Source organism: Urocitellus parryii, chromosome 5, assembly GCF_045843805.1.
Source record: "Urocitellus parryii isolate mUroPar1 chromosome 5, mUroPar1.hap1, whole genome shotgun sequence".
Classification (NCBI taxonomy): domain Eukaryota; kingdom Metazoa; phylum Chordata; class Mammalia; order Rodentia; family Sciuridae; genus Urocitellus; species Urocitellus parryii.
In genome coordinates this window covers 204,108,201-204,129,647 of record NC_135535.1, presented here as the reverse complement: position 1 = coordinate 204,129,647, position 21,447 = coordinate 204,108,201, and the positions used below count along the sequence as shown (strand labels likewise).

The window sequence follows — 21,447 nt, the reverse complement described above, 5'->3', positions numbered from 1 at the left end:
CTAGGTGTTTGGGATGCCTTGGCACCCCCACTCTGAGCCCTAACCCACATAGGGGTGCAGACAGAGATCCAGATAGCGGTGGCTGTGGAAGGCAGGGTGAGCCGTCTTGCCTGGCCGCGCCCTCACGGAGCTCAGAGCCTGGGGGAGCCCCTGTGGCAGCACAGAGTTCAGTGATGGCCCCTCATTTCAGTTGTGAGGAATGCCACCAAGGAGCGGCATGGGGTGGACCAGGTCTGCAAGCGAGCTTGTCCTGTTGATGGTGTGCTGTGAGGGGTGGAGTGCAGGGCACCTAGGCAGCTCTGAGCCCAGGGAGCGGCGGGGTGGGTGGTGGGTACTGGAAGGCCTCTCGGGGCAGAGCCCACAGACACTGTGAGATCTAAGAGGTGGATCAGGGGAGCCTCGGGGAGATTTCACAGACCCGGGAGTCACCGGACCTGTGGTTCTCTTGTTGAGATTCAGAATGTGCCAGAATCCTTGTTCCTGGATATTGGATTGATTTCTAGAGCTGGCGGATCCCTGGCACTGCCCCTCACTGCCTCACAGTTGTGCCCCCAGCAGTTGAGGGCATGTCACTTTTACTGCCCCTGCCCACTGCTGTGCGTGGGAGCTGGGCCTCCTCAGCCACATTTAGATGCCAGGAATTGACTCATTCTCTTTCTCCTTTGGGGAGAATTTGAGAGATTTAAGAAATTATCTGGAAGCAACTTGCAGATTGGAAACTTTCCATGGCAACAGTGTCTTCCTGGCCCTGGGGTCCTTGACTCTGCAGAGTGACAGAGACTCCTGGGGTGAGATGGCAGACGCCCTCTCTGGGGTGCAGCAGGCCTGCCTGGGCCAGCTGTGGACTGCACCCCTGTCTATCCTGAGGAAGCCTCCTGTGGACAGAGGTGCGAAAGAACAGAGCCCTTTAAAGCCTCACCTGGGACCTCTCCCGCCCTTGTGTGCCCTGCCTGCAGGTGGCTGCAGTGTGGAGCGAGTGCGGGGCCTCCTGGTGGAATCCATGGAGGAGCCATTGAAACCCTGGAAACCCATCAAACCTGGCAACTGGAGGTCATTAGCTGTCTGACTGCAAGCTGGGTCGTAAAATAAGCCCCAAGTAGTTACAAGCTCTGCTAACTGATTTACAGTATGTGGACAGAGGAAGCTTTGGTTTGGCACCTCTGAAAGGAAATGGGCGTTGGTCCGAGGGAAGAACACTCACCTTATGGTCAAGGTGCAGGGCTGAGTGCACTGTCTGTGTTGGCCCATCATTTGGGGTGAACTTGACATGGGCCCTCCGTCTCTCCGTTTCTTATATGGCAGAGACTTAATACCACTATCTACCTTTCTTTGCTTTTGGACTGTTTTTAAATTTCAATAAAATATGCATAGAGTATCCATCCTGTGTGTACAGCTTGATGGGTTTTCACCGGCAAAGTCACCTGTGCAGCCGGCACCTAGATGAGGCATGTAAACAGCACCCAGGAGCCCCGGTGCATTCAGGTTACTAAGCACTTCCCACCCTGCCCCAGGATCCCTCTCTCTTGGCTGCCCTGGTCTAGCGGGTTCCTCTGGTTTTCGGCCTTTATGGACATGGAACCCCGTGGGCTGTCCCTTCACAGTGGCTTCTTCGCTCAACCCACGTTTGTGAGACTCCTCCCTGGTGCTGCCTGTTCACTTTCAGAGCTGACGCTGTGTGACTCCAGTTCCTGGTGGATACTAGGCTAGATTCATGGTAGATATTGTGTGATTCCAGTTTGGGGGCTCTATAATCAGTCTGAAGGGACGTCCAGCTTGCGTCTTTTGATAAGCACAGGACGTGTTTCTGCTGGGCACAGGCCCAGGAGTAGTGGATGGTCTGCAATGGGAGTGCCCAGCTTCAGTGGGTACTGCCAGCTTTCCCGGCGGTCATGCCACTGTCCCCAGCAGCAGCCCAGAACTCTCCCGAGAGATGAAATAAGAGATGGGGAAAATGAATGGTGAGATGGACTCCTCTTCATCCTTCGCCAAAGCGAAGAGACTGAGGGTTGGCTGCTGAGTGGATAAACTGGGGAGTGTGTAGACAGAAGGTCCCCATGGTACCCTAGTCACATTTTCCTGAAAACCAGTCTGTGTCCCACCCTTGGATGGGGCTCTGAGAAGAGCCCAGAAGCAGCACTATGGTCCTTGTGCTCTTTTGCATTGAAGAAAATTCTCCAGGCCAGTCCTTACGGTGACCGTGGCTGGCCTGCCTGCGGAACTTTCTCTTGAGAGGATGTTGCAGGAAGCTGTCACCATGCTTCACGGCTCCGTCAAGAAAGCTTTTGATTTGCAGATCAATCCCGGGTCAGAAGTGACCTCTTCTGCACAGTCCCTTCTGAGCAGCTTGGCCAGCAGGCCTTCCCCTGTTCTCGGTGGGGAGAGTGCTTTTCCTGCCTCCAAGGCTGTCCAGTGTGCCCAGCAGTCCAGAGCGTGGGAAGAGGTAGTTGGCATTTACTCAGAGTCTGGCAGTCCACAGCAGCTCTGAGCACAGACAGGAAATGGAGAGAGAAAGCACTCTGCACTGTCCCACCTGGGCTGTCGCCACCTGCCCTTCCTCTGCTTGCAGGGGCAGCAGGCCTGGGCAAGTGCTTCAGGGGATGCTCACATCAGCTTGGGAGCTGACTTTCCAGAGCCTTCTGCTGGGAGGTTGGCAGGAGCTCTTGCACCCCGCACCCCTGAGCAGCAGAACTTGTGTGATGCTGGAAAAGCCACGTACCTGCACCTTCCTCCCCGAGATGCCAGCCACGTGTGGCCGGGGAGCTCTTCAGATGTGATGAGCACAGCAAAGGAGGTGGAGTCTCGCATTTTGTTTAACTTTATATATATATAAATAGTTTAACTTCAAATATATATTGTTTAACTTAAAAATACACACACACACACACATATATATATATATATACACACACACACATTCTCAATCCAGTTATTGGAAGATTTAAGACTGGAGCAATTTGGGCACAAAGGAATTGTGTAACTCCTTTCCTGACAAAGTTTTATGAAATCTGAATACAGATCAGGTACTTCTGATGAAAGTGTAGCATCCAGATTGAGATGCCTGTAAGTGTAAGATACTGGACTTTGAGAACTTCGTGTGAAAAGAGGTAAGACTTTCATAGATAACTTTTGTGTCGACACATGTTGAACCATGGCTGGACTGGGCTGCATGAACACATGAAGGTTCACTTCTCCTGGACGTTCCTCTCAGGTGCGTGGCTCCCATTGTTTCTGGCTGTGCTGAGTGTTCTCTGCTGGAATCCCACCAGGGAACTGGAGGAGGTGCAGGACAGCCTCTGCCTCCCACCAAGTCCCTCACCTGGGAGTAGAGCTGGGGGCCAACTACCCACCTGGCTGTGCAGAGGGCCTCCAGGCTGCCCATGTTGGGTCCCTTGGGCGCTGGCTGGCCCATGGGTACTGGGTCAAAGAGGACTAATCCTCCAAGTCCAAGCTCTGTCCTTCTGCCACTTACCCCAGTTGCCCAATGCTCACAGCCAGGAAGAGAAAAGAGAGAGGGAGGGGCGTGTCTCACCCGGGCTATGTGCAGACACTGGGTGGGATGCCAGGGTGGGCCAAGACCAGCCTGGGTCAGGGGAGAGCTCTGCCTTGAAGTCCAAATGTAACTGAACTCTCCACCCCAGGGGATAGAAAGCAGCCCCCAGTACCAAGTAGCAGAAATGTGGCCCTGGGAAATGAATTGGGTTTTATTTCTGCCACTGCCTGTGCCTCCTGTGTCTGGAGGGGCAGGGGCGTCCTTCAGAGGCTGTGACGGGCAGGGACTTGCCAGTGAGCACGCCAACGTGTCATCAGGCTCTGTCGTCTAACTTTCAGCCCACCCGACTGGCTTCTGAATGCAGCCTGGGATGGGTTAACTCGGAGCCTGCTGTCTTAACCTAAGGGTCAAAAGTGGCCCTGGGAGTGGGGCCACTGACCTCCCTGACGTCACACCCCCACTGAGCATTTCTCTTGGGAGAGATAGAGGCCTAGGATGGGCCAGGAATCTTGGGTCTACAGGGTGCTTTATTCTGAAACTCCTGGAGCAAGTTTTTCTTTTTCGTCCAGGGACTTTCTTGGACACACTGTGGCCAGTACCACCCCAGAGAGAAACCTCATTTGTGGCAATCTTTTCTCTTTACAAACCACTCCCCTGACTGTCCTGTGTCCCTTGCTACTAAAACACTCTGGGCCACATCACTGTTTTCACATGCCTCAGGCAGGAGCAGGGGCCAGGAGTCCAAAGTTCTACAGCTAGTGGGGGACAGAGCTGAGCCTTAGATTCAGGAGCACGCCCTTCTCGGGGTGACTTCTTTACCCTTATTTCATTCCTCATTTAGTGCAACCTAACAAAAAATCCTGGTTGGTCAGGCCTGGTGACAGGAAATGCTGGGGTCAGGCAGTGAGAGAGGAGTCTGTGTCCCTGTTCTTCTCAGGAGGACTAGGGTCTGCTCCGGCAAGGACAAGCTGCCTGTCTGGGGAGGCCAGGTCTCAGACAGACCTCTGTTCCCAGTGCCCCACACCAGGATCTCATACAGATGCCCTGGGCCTTGTGGATGAACCCTCTGCTCCACCTCCCCTGTTTAAATTCATGACTCAAATTTCTGCAACCTTCAACTTGGACTCTGTAGCCTGCTTTGGCCTTCCTCTGGCCCAGACCCGGTACAGTGTTCTCCTCGTTCATGCTGCCCACTTTGGGCCACCTGTGATGCTCGGTAACCTTGATGTGACAGCATAGTGTGGGGTGGGGACACTCTGAGACTTGCCAGAGACCCCAGACTTCCTCTCCCCAAGGCCCCAGGACCAGCCCTGATGAGCCCTGCAGTGTTACTTTGTCACCGTGCCTCTGCACATTATCACTCATGCCACACTGCTGATGGGGGTGGGTGGGAGAAGCCCCCCAAAGAGTGGCTAGCTGAGCTCTGGAAGGTTCCCGTGCTTCCTGGCCATGTGGTGTTGATTTGTACTAGAGTGGAACCCATAGCATTCAGCTGAACCACAGCTCTCTGTATTCTGGAATGCTCCAGAACGTGCAACTCAATGAGATGTTGGTTTGTGGGAGTTTGTAACTTGGCCTAGAGAATCCTGAAGCTCGGGCTCACTGCCTCCTTGGGGAGGGTGCTGGGGGGGTGCTCAGTCCATAGGTGCCTGAGTGGTGACGAGGAACTGCCTTCTTCCCTGCCGAGAGGCCAACGGCTCACCTCCCTGGTCCTTTCCCACCCTTGCCTGCCGCAGTGAGCCCAGAAGAACATGCTCAGGCGCCCTCCCTCTGACACACGCTTCATGGCTGGGATGACCTCCTGGCTACCCTCTCTTTGTGTAAGAAAGAACAGCCACAAATGCCGTGAGACTGAACATTCTAATAAGAATGATCCTGTCTTTACCATTTGAATTGTGTTTCTTACTAAAATTGAACATTTTGCAGTTATTCATGAGACAAGGTCTCCCTCTAAAAGAAACGGTCTCCTCTGTCATTCTGATTTTTTTTTTTTTTTTTTTTTTTGTATTTGAGAGCGGGGATATCAAGACAGGTGATGAAAGAATTGTTTTCTAAGAGCACAGCGATGCTTCTCACAACTGCCTTAGAAGACATTTAGATGCACGCGTTTTGACCTCCTCTTTCTGGATTAGAATCCGAGGAATCACTTATTGCAACAGACAGTAAAGTAATTCATTTCTGGTGCCTGTCAGCAAGCCAGGCTTCTAGAAGAGCAGCCAGAATAAAACCGAATTGCATGACACAGAACAGACCAGAGACTCACCCTGCTCCTCACTAGCCACAGACCTGAGCAGGTGGTAATGGGGACGAGGGTGACAGTGAACATTATCATCATGGAGACAGCTGCCAACTGTTCTGGCAATGATGGGGTGGCCGCTCCTGCGCAGGCCTCCCTGCAGTTTTGTTGGGCAGGTGTTATCATGCTCTCCTGTTTCAGGTCGAGGCGCCGAGGCACATTTAGGGGTGAGAACCCCAGGCGTCTGGAGGACCCATGTCCTTGTCACCGTCACTTTGCTCCCGAGTGCTCAATGCATGAACCGCTCCAGGGTGGAGACCAGCTTTGCCATCCCCAGCCCCTGCCTCTGTCCCTGAGAAGGAGAGGGCTTGGGCCAGTTATTCCCAGAATTAGCCATATGCTTATTTTTTGCTTCAGTTAGTTCACTAATTGAGGCAAAGTTTGTGGGAGTTTTGACATTAAGTACCTGGATAATTGCCTCGGTGCATCACTTTCACTTTGCATGCTTAGCCGCAGCTCTTAATGAAATTTGAAAACCCAGCTCTACTTGGGGAAATGATATCACCTTCTGTTTCTAACTCTGTCCCCACATACTGGATGGCTAGGCTTCGAGTTTTAAGCTCAATTGCTCAACCCACAGAAGTGTCCAACGGCCCTGTTCAGTGGAATAGAAAGTCAGCTTTGCTTTTGGGCAGATTGCCTGACCCTGGTCCTTAACTGGGAAAAGAGGGCTCCAATAAGACGGTCTCCCGGGTGCCTCAGTCTGATCTGGGCTTCTCTGCAACTTCCATGCCTACCTGGCTCGTGCATCTCAGGAAGCAGGGCAGCAGCATGCCCTTCTCTGCTTCCCTCCTCAAGGACTAGCACTGATTACTGAACAAATATTCTTGAATAAGTACAAAAGATGCAAGCTATTTCAATGAATGATGTGAATATAAATTACTAGCCAGAAGAAATCCATAGGAGGTAAATATGGAAAAGATTCATGTTGCCTCTGGAAAATGTTCCTGATCTCCTCTTTATGATCCCCAAAGAAAACTTTAAGAAGGGGGCTTGAGGTGCCCTGCTTTAATAATCACATCCTGTGATGCGTGCAGGAAGTGGAGGCACGGGTGCGACCGTCACCTGGGCTGGGGGCTGCATGCCCCGGGATGCTCTAAGTCCAGCCAGCTCCTCTGGAATGTGCAGCTGCTCCCCTGTTCTAGCTGCAAAGCCCTTTTGGGACAGGTCAGATTGCAAATGGGATTGGGGGGGTGGGACAAAAGAGGAGGCTGAACACGGCATAGTCCTACTGTCACCAAGTGTCCCTGCACCGTCTCAGAAAGCTATGGCAGGGTTAGGGCTCAGCTGATGGGGCAGGGAGACAGCATCCCAGAGAACAAGCCGCCCTCGGGGCTGGACCACCTCCCCCAGCAGCGAAGTGCTTGGCAGCCCAGGTGGAGGTGCCCCCTCCCCAAGATGAAATGTCTTCATTTCTTTTAAGGTATAAAATGAACACTTTTGGCCATTCCCAGGGGAAAGCATGTTTGGGATTTGTTCATGATCATTCTTTTTTGATCAAGGTCTGGGTGTGGAAACTCAGAAAAAGATTCCAACAAATAGCATCCAGTGATGTCATCAATTTTATCACCACCAGAAGGTGCAGATAGTCCCAGCTTATAAACATGGGGGAAAAAGAAATTGTCTAGTGACAGCGTGGACTTGTTTCTCTGTACCAGCCTCACAAGAGAAGAGGGGTAGGCCCAGAAACGGTAGCAGAGGCAGCGACAGAGCACATCCAGCTGGTGGTGGAGAGGGACAGGACAGCCTTGGGCTCGAGGCCCAGCCACTGCACTAGCTAAAGAGGCTGAGAATAAATTTTAAAAAATTAAAATTTTTTTTTAAAAGGGAGGGGGCCTGCCTCTCCCCTGCTGGTGAGAGGTGAGCAATTATTGAACCCCAAATCCTTCCCCCCAGATACCCAGCAAACCTCTCAGTTCATGGCCTGGAGAAGCTCATTAACTGATGTGGTGTTGTACCCTTCTGAAGTCTAGAAGGGGCCTGGAGCAGAGGGAAACAGAACAGGACACGAAGCAGGAAGGTGACTGGGCTTTGGGTGGACTCGGAAGGCTTGGCGATTTTGAAACACTTCCAAATTTCCTTTACAGCAAAGATGAACACAGTCCAGAGGGAGGAGTGTTTTTTCCCCTTCTTTTGTCCTGAGCTCAATGCTGGGATTTTCTAACACGTGGTGAAATGTGGCAACGACTCAGTACATTTGAGAATGGGCCTGAGAAGGTTATAAGAACTGCAAAGGGCAAAACAAAACTCACCGGAGACAAGAAAACTTCTGCCCTCAGACACAGTCATGTAATTTACGGAGACATGTCATTTTGGTGTTTTCTTGAGTGTGAAAGCTAATTTAGAAAAGGCGGGGGGCGTGCCTGAGGTGCGTCAGTGACCCGCACCCTGGGGCCTCCGACCCCCTTGTCAGGCTCCAGCAGCACCAGCTGAGGGGGTGGCTCTCCAAGAGCCTCAGCTCTCCAGGCCCATGAAGGCACCCCCGCCAACAGTCCCACGGTAGAGGCGGGTGATGGCCTCTGGCCCCACTGACAGCAAGAAATGGGTGTTCCGTGCAGAGTGATTGTAGTGGGGCAGGATTCCTTCGCTTGCAGAATTTTAAATACACAACAACCCCCGCCCCCCCCATTTATTGGGAGTTTTCTGTTCACGACTGTGCGGTGTTTTTGTGTCATTGCCTCCCTTTTTAATCTTCCTTCTGCATTTTTTTTTTCCACGAGTGGAGCTCTGCTGGCTTCACGGGGCTCATCACCTAGTGGTTCAGGCGGATGCTGTCAGACAGGCGCCCGCAAAGGTGCTGTGGGGTCTGAGGACAGCGTGGCCAGACTGGGTCTGGGCTTTGGGGTGAGGCATATTGGCTGAGTCCAGAGGGTGGACAGCAGTGATAGGTCCAGCAGGGCCAGAGGTGCTGGGGAAATGGTGACAGCCAGGAGGCTGGGGTACAGAGGGACGGACACACAGCCAGAGGGGCCGAGGCAGGCGCCTGCAGTACTGCAAGGAGAGATGGACCTCCCCATTTATAATCCCAGGCTGGAGGAGGGGCTGAGCGAACTGCTGGAAGTCACCCAGTAGGTGCTGTTGCTGTGCTACCCTGTGTGGCCGTTAGGGCCACACAGCCAGGAATGGTCCTGCTCTGCTTGCTCCGAGCTGCCCTGGCCTCCAAGTCCAGTCTGCTCTGCGGCCTCTGCTCTGCCTTTGGAAGGATGGGTGTGGCGCCCCACAGGCCCTCGGGTGGTGTCAACAGGAATTCCTCCTGTGCCGACTGGAGGTCTGAACAACTGTGTGCGTTGGCCAAATGTTTATTTTTCTGAAACAGATCAGAGCAACTCTGGATAGGAAGTCTGCTACAAGACCTCTCTCTCTCTCTCTCTCTCTTTTTTTTTTTTTAAATTTGGAGACTTGCTTTTAGCCCAGGAGGGAATCTGTTCTCTGTGAATCAGTCCCAAGTTTGTAAGGAATCCCTGAACTTTCCAAATCTTTGCAAAAGAGATTCCACTCCTCTGTAGTTAATTTGAAGAGGTTACAAATTTCTCCTATCATAGATCATTTGCTCTGTGGGAGTTGGTTTGCTGGAGCCAAGACCCATTTATTAATTTTTGAACAAGTTTTCTTTTATTAGCTTGTTTACATAGAACTGCGTGCATCGAGTGGCTCCCAGCGCTCGGCGTCTGACTCTGCGACGATTTCCTTGCCCTGCTAACCCTGGCTGGAGGCGGGGGCTTCCCTGCAGAGCCAGCGCTGCCCCTGACAAGACGGGCACACACAGCCCTGTGCCAGCAGTATCTTAGCTGTGCTCAGGATGGACATCGATGGCATTCTTGGAGAATGTTCTTTAGTTATAATATTTATTGAATGTTCAACTCTCCTGCTTCAAATATTGAAACTTGGAGAGATCTTTCTAAAACAATCGTAGCTCACCAAACACTTTTAGGTTGTTTTTACTAATGAAGAAGAGAAGAGAAAAACAGAATCCTTTTTTGATAGACCAGGCATATTCAGGTTCACGTCCTGGGTGACGTGTCTTTAAGTGAAGGTGTGTTTGACCTAGTTTACAGAGGTCAGGAGTCGAGATTCTAGATCTGAGTGGGGTTCTCGGAAACTGGTTCTATATTCCAAACCCTAGAGGAAGTCCAAAAGCAGAGTTCCTTCCTGGCCCTCTTTCCACCCCAGGCAGCTCCTGCCTCCGGGTGTGCTGGCAGTTGTTGGAGCCCTGGCCAGTCAGTCGGGGAGGGGGCACTTCTGCACCATCTCTTTCAGACCTTGCTGCCTTTGTCCTGCCTGAAGTCTTCTGCTGCAGAATCAGGCTAGCTGGGGCTTCGGCACCAGGCCAAAGGCCGTGCTGCTGGCTGAGATCCTGTTTGCAGAGACTGGGTATGTGGGGATACCAGGCGGAGATGATGGCTGTGATGATGGCTGTGGTTGGGGTTATGAGCACTGGGAGTTGGTGGGCACCACAGAGGCATTTGGCATGGCTGGTCCTGTTCAATGCCCACAGCGCTGTGCAGTGGGTGCTACGGTTCCATGCGTCAGGGGAGCAAACAGGCCCAATGTGAAAAGTAGTGGGCCCCAGGATATAGCCAGGAAGAGGTGGATGCCACCCGGGTGGGTGCGTGCATGCGTGTGTGTGTGTGTGTGTGCGCGCGCGCGTGCGTGTGTGTGTGTGTTTGCATACTTCTGGGTCTAAGATTCCTGTCTCTCTCAAACATTCTCTTTGAACATCAACAAATACAAAATTGTGTCCACCAGAGTCACATTGTCCCTTTTGTCCTTGGACTTGGTACTTTTCGACCTGTGCACGTTTATAAAGATGCATGCCCACTCTGGGGAGTTCTGTGGTCTGCTCTGGGCTCTCCATCATCCTGACAGAGGAGGCAAGGGACAGTGTCCTTTTGGCTTACTCCCGGGTACATCATTTTGAGTTAAATGGAATTGGGTTATGATGAGTATGATGACGACGACGATGGTGACGAGGACCCTGTGCATTAGAGTGTGGTGGGTGGGAAGATGTGATTAATTCAATTTTTTTGAATGTCTTGAGAAATAAGGGGGGAAAGTGACCCTTAGATGGAACTTCCCATTTGCACTTGAACTTCCCATTTGCACTTTTCTCACAGGCCTTTCGCCTGGTCATCCTGGAGCCCTGCAGCCTCCCTGCCGTCTCCCGTTCTCTTGGGCTGGCGGAGAGCAGGTGGCAAACTAGGCCCAGAGACAAATGCACAGGTGTGAGTGTGTTTTGGGGCCCTGGGCCCAGGCCACTTGTATATGCTACATCTGTTGCTCAGTATTTACTGTTTCTTCTTCATTATATTTATAGTTACAAAGCGGTGCCTGCTCTGGGTGAATAAGCCTGGAAGTCACATGGACTGGTGTAAGCGGAAGGCACAGCCCCCAGCTCTACCCTACAGTCAGCACTGGGAAACTAAGGGGTTTATGAACCTACCAGTTCCCATCCTGGAGGGAGTGCGGGGAGCTGGGGCCTCAGCGCGTGTTAAGCCCAGCTCTGCCTCCTGCTTGCAAGCTGCTGCCTGCCCAGAGCCTCAGTTTTCTTGTCTGCACAATGGAGTCATTGCACCTACCTTGGTGTCAACCGTCAGGTGTGGATGAGAAGCAGTAGGCCCCAGAGTAAGGGCAGGACAGGCTCTCAGATTGTGTTTGCGCCTCAACTACCCTGTCTCCGGGCCTCTCCAGCTCTCCTTCTCTGAGTGCAAGAGATGTATGTTCTGACGTTCCTACAGCCAGCAGAGTGAGCCGGACCTCTGCAGATTGAATGAATCTGGGTATCAATTTAAAAATGACACTGTTAATATTTAAATCATTGAAACACAGAAGCTCTGGTTTGTCCTGCCAGTTCATGCAGCCCCCTGCACACCTGGGGGGGAAGTTGCTGGGACATTACAACCCTGTGGAGGGAGGCTGGGACATCTCTGCATGCTTTGGGGGTCCCCAGCACCCACCAGGGCTGGTGCTCAGGTGATCTGCTTGTCCTGGCCACACTTGCTATGGGCCGGGCTGCCTCGGGTGCTCACTCCTGCCTGCCCTTGGTCAGAGGACAGCCAGTCAGGCAGCCCGTCACAAAGAAAGTCCAACCGAGTATTTCCAGGCGGTTCTTCTCCTTCAAGGGTTAACAGACTCTTCTTTTGCTCATCTTTAGAAACGAAACAATGTTTCCAACTATTCAGATCATCAGCGGCCATCTGGTGGGGATTGCAGCTGCCCCCCTCATTTGTGCTGTCTCGAATATATTCATCCTAGGACTCCACCTTGCATCTGCAAAATCATTATTCGCAGTTGGTTTTGAACATGTGAGCCCTTGTCTCCACCCATCTGAAGGACATCTGGGCATTTCTGCTGCTCAGTGGTCTTCTCACTGTCCCTGAAGTCAGGTCACAGTGGGCAGGAGGGGTCTGGGGCACAAGGGTGGACAGAGCAGCCCTGCTCCTTTGGGTTTCCTATGTGGTCTCGGTGTGCTTCTCCTTCTCATTCATTTCCCTGTTGTGTTAGAGAAGAACTGTTGGAAGGCGATAGAATATGCCACTTATCTTTGTGGTCCAGCTGCATGAGAGTGCACGTGATTCCTGGTCTGAAAATGTGTCACTTTGTCCTGGTAGTTAAGGTTTGAGGTTGTAGAAACGTTGGACCAGAAGCATGCCAAAAATGTTTTTCAAAGGTCCTGGGTTCCTGAAATCCTTGGTTCCTGGGGTGATGTTGAACTTTCCGGATCACTTTGAGAAAAAGAGAATGAGGGTCTCAGTGGAAAGGGTGTGCCTATAGTCATGTGGCTAGTTAAATGGCATGGCCAGTGCTTAATCCAGGGTGGTGACTCCCCAGCCCAGACTCAGGCCTGCACTCTGTCTTGATTTGTAAGGAATCTGGGAAGAAGGTGCATGCCATCAAATTCTCTGGACCACAGTTTCCTCATCTGTACACTGGAGATAACAATTGCACTTTCCCTTGGGCTACTGTGACACTTAAATAGCATAGTCCTTATAAATCCAGCCTGGTGCCTGGATACAAGGAAGCCTGGTCAGTGTTAGCTGGTGTCATTCTTGTTACGAGTAGCAGGCTCTTATTTTGCTTATCTTTAGAAACAAAACAGTGTTTAAAACCATGAGGATCAGCAAGGCTTACCCAGAGCCCTGCTCTGCATAGTTTCTGGGAACTTCTGTGCTTTCTGGTTATGTTATTTCACTCATTAATTTAGACACTATCTCTGGAGCGCGTGCCCTGAGAGAGGCCCTGTGCTCTTCCGGGCTGCCCGTCACCGTCCTGTTGAGCTTGCTCCAGCCTCGCTCCTCACCTGGGAGGCAGGGGTCAGTGGGCTTGATGGTGGCTCACACATGACTCTGCCAGCTTCTGCCGGTGACAGCTTCATTTGTGTGGAACAGGAGAAAGATCACAGACTTTGTGGTCAGCCAACTGTGGTTGCCTTTGGCCTCACGTCTGGCTAGCTATGTGGCTCTGGGCATATGTTTAACCCCGCTGGGCCTCAGTTTCCCATATATAACTGGGGGATCCCCATGCTGACCTCGGGGAGCTGCTGTCGTGAAGGCTGATCTGTGGAGCTCTGCTGGGCTCTGACACTGAGCTAGCATTCATCTCCCTCTCTTGTTGTCTCTGGGAGTCCTTGAAAAGCCTGAGCGGAGTCCACGAACCTTGAAATGCTTTCTGGCTGTGTGGCTTTGGTTGCTTTGCGACCCAGGGCCACTTCTAGGCAGGCTTCCCAGCACACTGTGGCACTCCTCTTGAGGAAGTTCTCCTTCGCAGAAAACCTTAGCTGGGGACAGACAGGCTCGAGGGGAAAATCCAGTACCTGCACCACTTTGAGTGACCATTGGTAATAATAAAACGAGTGCTCTGAAATCATTTTCTCCCCCATTGGTTTCAGAAAAAAAGAAAATTATTGGTTGTGTCACAAGGAACTTTAGAGTCTTTTGTGCACATTGAAATCACTAGGTGACAGCTGCGGTCTGAACATGTGTGAAGCCTCTTATCTTCCCTGCCCCTTGCAGAGGAAACCTTGTCATAAGGTGCACTTGAGAGAGGCCGTGTCTAGCTGTGTGGCCTGTCTGCTGGCACGGGGAGCGGGAGCAGGCTGTTCTGCTGGGCGTGGAGAGACCCATGCCCCCTCCTGCCCCAGCAGTGCAGCCCTGCTGTTCTCCTGATGCCTCTGGCCCTCAGCAGGGACAGTCCTTCTGCAGATTCTCGGGGACAGGTGGGCCTGGAGGCTACCCTTGAGATGGGGGTATGACTCTGAGGGTGGCCCCCTTCCTGGAGACCCTGGAGCCTTTGCTCTGCAGTTAGCTGGGATGCTCTTGAGACCTGGACTGTGTCCCTCATGTTCACAGCCCCCGCCAAGGCAGGCCCTGCACCAAGCGATCGCCCGTGATTGAGAGCTGTGTGCCACAGGGCATGGGCCACTCCTCAGGAGGAAATGTGCTCTGCCTCATGGAGGGACTGGCCAGCTTCTTTGGAAGCTAATAAAGCAAGTACTGCACCTGATCTTCAACATTCACTAAAAACCACAGGTGGCTGAGCAGCCCTGGAAGACACCCAGAGGGTTTTTTATTAAAGAGATATTAACTTCAAATCAGAAACCTGCATGTCTTAGGGCTGAGAGGGTTACTTTTAAGTCTGTTGCTTACATATGGGAAAAGGCCCAGAGGGAGGAGGTGACTGACCCAGGGTTACCAGCCAGGATTGATACCGTCTGGATTGCTGCATGGGGGAAGCTGGGCTCGGGGCCACACCCAGGGGTCCCTGACTTGCCAGGAAGGTGCCGCTTTGAGGCTCTCAACTTCAGCACACTGTCAAGGACACCCCCACAGGGTGCCTCACCCAGCTGCTTCCCCAGAGTGTGTTCAGTCACACAGGACCCGCCCAGGCTTGTCCCTTTGATGTGCAGGAATTAAACAGGGCCTGGGCTGCACTGGCACTGGCTCTGCACCAGGCACTCTAGTCCTCTCCTTGGTCTCAGCACTCTCGGCCCCTGTGGGGCCAGCCTTCCTCCTCCTCCCCTGCCCTCAGCCCCTGTCCCTCTGTCCTTTCTGTCCCTCCTCCCTTTCCTCACGCCTGGCAGCAGGCCAGCCTCAGTCCTGGGGTCTCCACCTCTGTCCCCATGAGCTGCTGGCCACTGGGACGTGCAGAATCATGCAGGGCCTTGGATTCCTCCCTGTAAGAGGCAGGGCTGGCGCGGGTGCTGGCTGGCTCATACCCGAGGCAAGCTTCTCTGGAGCTTGCCCAGGTCGGACCTGGCTCTGACGGCTCCCACCATGATCTTCACCATGTTCCAGAGCTTTCGTATTGCAAATGGCTTTGCAGTTAAATCCCAGGGTCCCTCAGGAGTTTCCCTCTGCGGCCTCTCTCCTCCGTCTTATAAGTGGCTGGCTTTCCCCCAGATCTTTGGGGATAGGCACATTTCTGGAAAATTGTTCCTTTTTGGCAATGAAACAGATTCTGGAGGGGACAGTCACTCTGCAGGGCTGAACTTTTTCAGAGTTGTCCCCAGGGCTGTTGGGAGCTCTCCAGAGCCTCAAAATGATCTTGATCACCTCTGATCCTCACTGGCTCCTCTCCCCTGCCGAGCTCAGGGCCCCTTCCTGCGTGTATGTGCCTGCCTTGAGCCGCCACCTGCCCCTTCCCTGTCATTACTTCAGATTAGTGGCAGACAGGAAAGTGGGACAGCTCTGCCCAGGATTATACATTGAGAGCTCATAGCCTTGGAGCAGGGCCTGACAGACTCACCAGTAATTGTGCAAAGCACACGTTGCCCCATGGAGGCTGGCTGAGTGCCGGCTTGAGTGTGTATTACTTCTTCATGTTCAGGCCAGGAGGCCATGATAGTTTAATGCCCATTTTACAGATGAAAAAAATCAGGTCACTGATCATTAAGTCTATGTCCTGAGGTCATGACGCTGGCAGGTTGAGCTGGATTGAAGGGCAGGTCCAAAGCCTTGGGGACCTTTGACTGCTGGGAAAGCATTTTTGCTGCACCCCACCTCTCTGCCCAGTTGAGACTTCCTGGGCTCCGTAGACAGGCAGCCAGGGAGGAGGTGGCTGCAGATCCTGGAGACTTGGCCTCCATGAATGGCTCTTTCTTATAGCAATGGTGATGGATGGGATGGTCACCTGGAGCATGCTTCCTGTGCTGTAGGGCATGCAGAAAAGCTGTTATTAACAAAAATAAGGTTGACAATGAACTCACTACAGAGTTAAGTGTGCTTTAAAAATAGCTAAAAATCTGCTTGTGTGGTTTTTTTTTTTTTTTGGCACTCATTTTGGGCCAGCGGGGAAGATCTCGCCAACCATGCTTAGAGAGTCCTGGCTGCCGACGAAGCACAGAGAAGGTGTCCCAGGTGTCAGGAAGAATGATCTAGGGCAAGGTGACTGTTGGAGAGGACTGTGGGAGGGGCTTGCTCAGGGAGAGGGAGCCAGGAGGAAGTGACAGAAACCCTGAAGAGAGGCGGAGGTGGGGAGTGGGGTCAGTTGTCCCCATAACTGACACAAAGCAGCTGCGGTTGTCATAAGCACATACTTGTCAGGAGATAATGTGGTGTGAGGGTCTGGGCAGCTGCATCCTGATTTGGGACTGGCTCCCATGGCGGTTTCCAGCATCGCCGGAGCTTTCTCTGCTTCTGGTGTTACGCGGGCTTCCTTAGGGAGCAAGCGCTGGCTCCGTGGAGTCCCTGCATCGTGGGTGAGTCACTTTGGCCTGGGTTGCTCCTGCTGTGTTTCACCCATACAAACACATTTTTTGGAACTCATAAACCTACAATGATTGCAGGTTAACTCTGTAGAGTCTCCATAACCTGGAGGAGAGCAGATCGTGTAGCTTTGATGGCGTCACAAGCCACCCCCCGAGCTCAGTGACTCTGAACAGCTGTCCTTCAGTTTTTCTCCACGGCCATAGGGGTGGCCTGGGGTGGGCTGGGGGCCAGCAGCTCTTGGTCGGGCTCAACCAGGTGGCCCTGCACCACTCACCTCTCACTCTCCTCTCGGCCCAACCAAACACAGAGGCCAGAGGGCACGTGGACACACAGGGCCCATGTTAAGGGCTTCAGCTGGCAACGTGGACTCCTGCACCTCATTCTGTTCGCCAAAGCAAGTCGCCCAAGCCAAGCCAGAGGATGAAGGGCTAGTTCTCTCCTTTTGCTGAAGGAACTACAAAGCCATTCATGTGGCAAAGGGCCTGAATCAATAAGGAGTAATAAACTACTGTTTATCAAATACATGTGGGCCAGGACGATGCTTCTGTAATATTAGCTAACGTTTTTGAATACTTACTACGGGCTAGACACTTTTTAAAGCACTTTACATGAATTAGTTCATTTAATGTGACAATAGAGATCTGATGATCATTTCCTATCACATCTGAGGAGACAGGGAGAGAGAGGTTGAACGTCCTGCTCAAGGTCAAACGTGGGCACCTTGGTTCCAAACTTCAGGCTCTTAACTCAGACACTGTGGGGGATTTGTTGCTGGTCCCTGATGCTATCTGGGAGTATAAAGGCCCAGATAGCTTAAGTGACTTGTCTGAGGTCCCTAGGTAGATGGGAGTTTGGAATTCAGACCTGGGTGATGGCTGTGTCCTTTCCACCATGCGGAGGCTAGTGAGTGTCAATCAGGGAGTGTGGCTTTGTTCTGATTAATGACCATGATGTGCTCAAAATTGTCAAACTCCAGGTATATGATTGAAATTGCCGAGGTTTTTGTGCAGAACTCTGGTTTTGTTAGCTTTCTCCTGGGTCTCAGCAACAACCTTCTGATATCTTCGAGCTAAACGTAAAAAAATATTCCTTGCTCCACTTTTTGATTAATATTCCTTGAAAGAAAAATGTGTTTCCACATATATAGCCTAAAGAGAGACGCCAGCATCCAGACGTCCCAATCTGAAGGAGGCTTTGTGTTTTAGTAAAGGTTAATTAAGATCCATCGGATTTTTCCCCTTAAAATATAAAAGTAAAACAATATAATTAGCTATTTTTTTCCTTTTCCCCCAAGGGCGGATTTAAATGTTCTACCTAAATGAAGCTATTTATTTAAATCTGTCCAGATTTCCTTTGAAGTTTCATATACCTTTCTTCTGCTTTATCAGCTTATAGCTACAATAATTTAATAAGTTTTTCCTGGGGTGAAATTGGACGCCCTTTATCAATCTTCCACTGAGGGGGCATTCAATTACTTCATCTGAAGTGGTATTTCTGGGTCTCTCAATTACAAGTTTGTTATAAATGGCTTGCTAATGATGCCTGGGGTGCACAGGTTAACAGGGGCACCCGAGCAGAGGTGAGTAATTGGAGGCTTTCTATTTGGGGAGTAGCTATCTGATCTCACAGTGGCGCCAGGCTCCTGCAGCAGGGGCCTGCACCCATAGGGCACAGAATGGAGCCCAGCTGGGCAGCCATCGAGCTGAAATGCACACCTGAGGACAGGAGCTGATGTGGGCATGGGAATGCCAAGTGCCCCGTGTACTGTGGGTCTGCTGGCACCAACGTGGACATTCTAGACAGGTGGCGCGCAGGGGTACGCACTGCGTACTTTTGAAGGAAGAACACCTTGAGTGCCAGGCTTCTGAACAATGGCTCGTGGGATAACCCATGGCATGTGGAAGAGGCCAGTTACGGATCTTGATTGCAATCTGCTTTCCTTCCTGCAGAGTCGTGGTAATTTGATGATTTAATTTTTCTTCCCTGAGCTATTTAATAGCTACATGGATTGTACAGATCGCTTTGAAAGAACATGCAGTGTGCCTCCCTCCACATTCTGGCTCTCAGGGAAGCCGAGCTCTGGCCCCTGCCTCCTCACCAATCTGGTCCCTGTGCCCCACCAGCCCACGCCCCTAAAGGTCTGCCCTCCAGGAGTACCCAGGGGCCTGGACCCCCTGCTTCTCTCCACAGGCTCCGCCTCCTCTGGTCTCCCTGGGACCGGCTCCTTCTTGTCATTCAGGCTTTAGCTCCGGTGTCCCCCCGATGTTAGTTCTCTGGTCACCCTGTGTTTGGATTCCTTCCCCTCCGGTGGCCGTTCTTGCCTGGGTTGACTATGCCCTCCAAGGGACCTGTGACCACGTCTGAAGACGTTTCTGGTTGTCACATCTAAGGGGAGGGGTGCTCCTGGCATCTATAAGTAGAGGTCAGGGTTGCTGCCCAATGTCCTGCAGTGCGGGGGACAGTGCCCTTGGCATGGAATCAGCTGGCCCAGGCAGGGTGCAGTGAGAACCCGGCCTGTGGACTTCCTGGGTTCCGCTTGTCGGTCCTCACAGCCTGTATCGCGCCTGAGGCTACCTCACACTCACCTTCTTTATACGTGTCCCAGGTGCACAGAGCTCAGCCAGGAAAAAGCGCCCCTCTGGGCCACCTCTGCACCAGCTCGCTCATGGGAGGGCTTGTCTGGAAGCCTCAACTCAGGGCTCCCGCTCGCTCCCACGGGCACCAGCCATGTACCCGCCTGGCTGTGAGACGGGAGTTTACCCACCTGCACGGAGACATATTTTACGTGCTATACAGTGTGTTTTGGTAAAATCTAAGATTTTTTGTTTTCTCAAAGAGGTCACCCAGGGGTGTTTCCAACACCATCAAATTATGTACCTCCTGACTGCAGCTGGAGGGTCACTACTTCCTGGAGTTCATGGGCTCAAGTGTGCCCCACTTTGGGCACCAGTCAGGAGTACTGGGTCCCCAGGGCACATGCCTATGTCCAAATGGCCAGAAAGGTGGGGGATTCCCACGGCAGCCTGTGTGGACTTTGTAACTCCCCTGAGTGACTGAGGGTCCTCAGGAAAGGCTCCTCCCGCCATCCACAGTGTATCACAGAAGTGGCAGCTCAGGAGCTGACAGTGGGACAGATACCAGGGCGTGCCCAGGAGGACTGTCTCACAACACAGGAGGTGGTTCCGTGCTGTCCCTCTGCATGCCCATGTCCCCGAGCAACCCCGTGGCTCCCTGTCCTTTAGGGGCTTCTGTGGAGGTCCCATTATCGTAGCATGAGTTGACGGTCACCTCACTGGCTGCTGCTGTTACCTCAATCCCCAAGTTCCTACCAGGAATGTGGGGGATCTGAGCTGAAAGTTCCAAGCTTCTAACCAAGGCTTGTCTTTTTGGTGACCAGTGCCTCTCCTGAAGAACCTAGATGTTCACTGAGGGTCACCTCATTAGCATAAATTCACGTGTTCTTGGAAGAGGCTTGTGAATGACAAACCATGCTTCCAGCTTCTTGGACGCTCAGCACGCCAAGGATTCAGAAACTGGCTGGGAGGAGGCCAAGTGTGTATTTCTATGTATACACACCCCCAACCTGCAGTGGCTTCAGGCCCCACCCCTGAGCATGCCTGAAGAAGAGTCTTTTCCAGGAGGGAGTGAATGGCTGAATGAATGAATGACAGGAGCAGAGAGTACATTGTATCTGAGTGTTTTCCCAGGGGTTCAACACACCTCCGGTTGTGGGCCGTTCTCTGCGGTCAGAGGCCAGCCTTGCAGGAGCTGTGCTGGCTGCAAGGTGCAGCTGTCCAGTAGACAGCAGGCCTGGTCCCTCTGTTGGCTGCCTGTCGCTCCCCTGACTTCCCAAGTTTATTTATGTTGCTTGGAATAAGATACTTTTGCTCTTGGTTAGAATGTTTTGCCCATTCTTTTGGGTCCAGATTATGTACATTCCTGTCCTGAGGCTTCAAAGCCCATGTTTGTTTGTTTGTTTGTTTTAAAAAAGAATCTAATTAGGCCTTCTTAGAGAGAGGCTGCAGGGTGCAGACTCCCTCCCGGAGCTCCTGGTTGAGTCTCATTTTGACCCCACGTGGCCTGGACTTCGGCATGTGAGAAAATGTTTTCTTGGCTTTAGTGATGGACTTTCCGAGTAGGGGATCTTGCCCTTTTGTTTCTTTGGTTTGGAAGAATTGTTTGTACCAAGTAATGAATGGGTCAGGGGTGATTAAGCCAGCTGAAGCAGAGGTCTGGGCTTGAGGCCCCCCACATGCCCTCCAGCTGCCCTGGGGGATGCAAGAGGCCAGAGCCCAAGCCTTCTGGCCTGGCTCTGAGACCAGCTCCTCCCACCTTCCCTCTGTGCAACCTCACCGCCCACGCGCCTGCCCCAGCCTCTCAGCCCGGGCTCACCAGCTCTTCTCATGCTGGTTCCTGGAGACTTTATGAACATTGTTTGGTCAATTCTGTTTTGCAAATTTCGTGTATTCTCTTCCTTGTGACACAGACATTATTAGCATAGTAAAGCCCCGCTTTACGAATCCCATGTCATCTTGTCCATCTCACCTTTTCTCCGAATAATGGGAGCGTGAATACTTACCGACAGCACGCAGAACCTGGGCTTTTCGGTGCAAGGGAAGGTTTCTTCTGGAAAGTTCTGATTGGTCCGACCTCTAAGCCAGGACAAGGAGACTCTAATGAAGGGTAGATTGATGCCGCCTCTGGGGACAGGATTGTTTGAGGGGTGTGTGAGGAGAGGATTGTCAATCACTAAGGAAAGTTCATGGGGCCGAGGGTCTTCCTTCTGGGATTGCATTTCAAATATCCATGGCGTTCATCACAATTTTAAATCATAATAAATGAATAATAAATAATAAATAAATCATCATCATTGATGATATGGTTATCAATGTTACATAACTTTTATGGGATGTTAAATCTGTGTTGGGCTTTATGCAAACATATAATAGCTAATTCAG

General features: G+C 52.0%; 1 protein-coding gene across 2 annotated transcripts in view; it reads left to right on the top strand.

Annotated features, from left to right (window-relative positions):
- Window positions 1-21,447, top strand: part of Chst15 (carbohydrate sulfotransferase 15) — a 70,539-nt gene that overhangs the window by 20,731 nt on the left and 28,361 nt on the right. The gene's annotated exons all lie outside the window — the stretch shown is intronic.